Source organism: Morone saxatilis, unplaced genomic scaffold (assembly GCF_004916995.1).
Source record: "Morone saxatilis isolate NCDOM2014 unplaced genomic scaffold, NCSU_SB_2.0 Contig3, whole genome shotgun sequence".
Classification (NCBI taxonomy): Eukaryota; Metazoa; Chordata; class Actinopteri; family Moronidae; genus Morone; species Morone saxatilis.
The window spans coordinates 86293-90622 of record NW_023339873.1 but is presented as its reverse complement, the minus strand read 5'-3'; positions in this window follow the sequence as shown (position 1 = coordinate 90622).

Genomic DNA, 4330 nt, shown 5'->3' with positions numbered 1-4330 from the left:
TGACCAGAGATCAGCTGCAGATAACGGAGCTCAGGTAAATACCAGAGAACAAAGAGCTGAACCAGATCTTATCGACTCATCAGGTCTGAAATCTGCAACCGCCTTGTCCTCCTGAAGCAGACTGAGGAATGTTTTATGAATATCATCAGTTTGTGTGTCTGAAACCTCTGAGAACATTTACTGACGTTAATCATATATTTCTGATTAAACTATTAAACTCTCATTGTTTTTGGCTGGTTAGAGTCCGAGTGTCGTTCTGGGGTTCTTCATCACATTAACAGATATTTTCAGCTTTTCTTTCATCTCTGTTCAGCTCATGTCCCACTGCATTGTGGGTAATCAGACAGCGGGACCTTCCCACCGTAAATCTGTAGCTCGTGAAGGTTTTTTCATTAACTGACTTTATTAAATCAGCAGCAGTGGACAGCTGAGCTCACTGTGTGTGTGAATGAGTTTAACAGATGTTACATGGATGGAAAGCAGCCTTCCTTTCTCACTGTAACGTTCTCCTGATCAGTCCTTTAATATTGATTATCTGATCATCTGGTACTATATATACCTCAATGTTAATGAAATACATATCTGACTAAAGGAGATAACCCTGATTATTTGTATTATAGCAGAGCTCATTTCATTGTTCATATCTTTAATTAAACATTAAAAAGCTAAAAACGGAATATTACCGTTGAGAGAGAAACATAATTAGGTTTTCTATAAACATAATAATGAAATGTTATTAATGTACCTGGCAAGTTGTAAAAATGTTGATTCTGAAAGTAAAATGTTCTCTGACAACATATTTAATTTGTTTTCCACTAAAACAGACAATCTTAGTACGATTCACTGGCATTAACTGCGGCATTATAATATTATAAACCCAAATCAGGATCTGAACCAAAGTGCTCGACCTCTTCACGAGCTGAGATCAGACTTTCTCCTGGTCTCTCCTGGTCTCTCCTGGTCTCTCCTGTGTCCATTAAAGATCCATAAATATCAACAGAAACATCTTTGTTCTAAAGTCTTTATTAATATTTTATTGTCTCTATTGTTTATTTCTGTCCTCATTACAGATTCATGTCTCTGTCCAGATCTGTTCCTGTTCTTAATACTGGATCACCGAGGTCTGCACATTATAATATTGAGGATTAAAAGCCATCTGGAAAGGTTGTCATAGCAACATGTCCTTAAACCCAAACAAATAATTATAATAATATTTAATAATAATTGTTATTATTAGTCCAACAACCATTAAACGTCCTACCAACAGTGCACAAACAAACAAACAAACACAAACAAACAAATAAACACAAACAAACACACACAAAAACAAACAAACACATTCAGTTTACTGAGACAGAAAATCTTGTGGGCTCTTGTTAAAGTTCTGATCTCTGAGCGTTGTCCCCTGTTCGGACCCGTCTTCTCTGAGCTCTTACAGAAGAAAGCTGCAGCCTTTGTTCACTCTCGTTCCGTCTCTGCTGTGAATCTTTAATGATGGAAAATAAACAAACTCTGTCCTCAGATCGAAGCTGCTGTACTCCTATTATAACAGATGTATTCTGTTTATGACATTTAAAGCAGCAGTTCCTCTTTAACGTTCACATCATACAGTCTGTTATTATAAGAAACCACAGAAGCACTGAGCTCAGTGGAAACAGCACTTATTAAGTTATTAGAGCGAGACTTTATTAAAGGGTACAACTCCCTGACTGAGTGTGTGTGTGTGTGTGTGTGTGTGTGTGTGTGTGTCGTCATGGATACATGTCTTCATCTTTAAACGTCTTTCAATGTGTCCTGTCTCAGGTTCAGTGAGTACAGATTATTAATGACACAAACACATTCATTAAATACAGAATATGAAAACTAAACAACATAAAGGTCTGTGTGTCTGTCTGAGTCCAGGACCAGGGTTCTTCCTTTCACAATAAAACAACCTCAGTGTTCCCGGCAGTAGGGGGCGCTCTGCTCTCAGCCCCTCCCCTCATTAACATACAAATGAGGTGTCGACCTCATTAACGGAGACTCATTAAAGACAGTTTAATCTGAAATGACCCAAAAACCAAACAAAGACATGAGTCAGCGCTGTTCATTACACAGAGAACAATAAAGATTAGTCAATGCCACGAACACATGGTTTTATTTGTGTCCTTTATTACACAGACACAAAAACTGCTCTTACTCTGATTTCATTATTTGTAATATTGATTTAAATTTGATCAAATAAACAAACAGAATAATGAGATGATGCTAATTGAAATATTTCTCGACTCAATGAAGTTTTTAATAAAACATTAATGAATATTAAGTGTATTTTATACAAACACATGAAATGGTCTTGTATTGTTGCTCTGAATCAGGAGGGCGTTAGGACCTGACGGAAGCCCGACAGAGGAGGAGGGTTTGAGGGGCGGAGCATCAAGTTCACGCAAATTAACACAATCAGACAGGAAGTCGTGTGAATGTTCCCTCCAAAATAAAAAAGTGTAAATATGTAAAAATATAATAATATGAATTTCTCAGCTTTGTTTGTTTTATTTACTTTTTTATTTTATTTAGAAAACACAGACACACTCAGAGCAAAAACATATAAAAACACATAATTAAATTAAATGAATAGTTATTGATTTATTCTTATTGAACTGATGATGAGACAGTCTTTATTAGACCAATAAAAGACATCTTTCTTTAGTCTGAAAATTACTCTAAAATGATATAAACAGTTTATATGTAAATCATTTGTAGCTTATTTGGAGTGAGATTCAAAGATTAAATGATTTTTTAAAAATAATTTAAACTTTCTGAATTAACTTTAACTTAATTAAAACACTTTATGTTTGTTGAATGTGACACATGAAGTGGTGGAAGAAGTATTAATAGTAGTAATACCACAGTGTACAAATACTCTGTTACAAGTCCTGCATTTACTCTTTAATATTAAGTACCAAAGTACTGTACACCATATAGTACTGATGATGCAGCATAATATATTATATAACATTAACATGTTCATCAGTTTAATTGCAGCTGGAACATCTGGAGCTTATTTTAATGACTTTATGAGAGCTACTCATGAAGTTACTCAATCTATAATATTGATTATTTATCTTGTTATTGATCTAAAGTAACTAAAGCTGCCAGATTAATGCAGTAAAAGTTTAGTATATTTGATGAAGTAGAATCATAATCAGAAATACTTTATTTATCCGATTAAAAATAAAATAAAAGATAAAATATTATATATTTATATATATATATAATTATATATTATATATATATATAATAGTATATTATATACATACAGGGGCGGTCCTGGACCAATTTGGTGCCGCTAGGCGAGCTTTACTGGATAGCGCCCCTTCCCCACGAGAAAAGAACTCATGTTCCAAGAATTGCACATTTATTTAACAATCGATAAATACAAACAATATACAAATATGTGCAAAAGAATAAAGCTGTTATTTAAATATAAATAATAAATATACAAAAAATAAACTTTTAAACATATTTTCAACAGTAGTGCAAATCTGAGAACAAAAAGTGGCACACTAAAGAATCAAAACAAAAAATTAAACTAAACAATAAAGCGACTTTGTGTGGCAAAATTAGAAATACTTAAAATTGGATTGCAAATAACCTATTAAATCAAAATATAAGTATACCAAAGAGTAAACAAATTAAGGGTTCAAATTCACCCCAAGTGAATAGATAAATTTCTTCTTCCACTAATATCTTCTGCTCTTATTTTCTGCGCTTAGACCCAAGTGAACGCTCTCTTCCGGATGCTTTTGCCGTTTCATTTTCCAATGACTGTAGCTTTCTAACCCGTCGACACACAGGCCGACGACCAACTGCGCATTCAAGCTGTGTTGCGCTAGCCATATTGTGACCGTGACGGGTGGCTAACAGCTTAAACGGTCATGTCAGAATTGTCATTTCTTTTACTTAAGCTTTTAATTCTCATTTTTATCGTCAAAGTATTTTTTGTAGGATAGAGGGATGGCAAAAACCTGCTAAAAACAAATAAATAGACATTATAATTTTACATTAATACTTTTTTTTCTTGGCTTGCATATTTGGCGAACTCACTCGGTGGCCGCCCTTAGCAACGCGTGGCGTTATGTTGCCTGCTAGGAAGGGACCGCCACTATATATATATTATAATAATATTTAGTAAAATTAACAGTAGCACAGTAAACAGGCAAACAGTAAACAGTGCAAATGGAAGTGGAGTGCAAATTGGAAGTAAAACAGTGCCCAACATTAATGTAGAAATTGTCCATTTTGCTATTATCTATTGTCTCCCTGCCTTTACTGAGAGCTGTTGTACAGT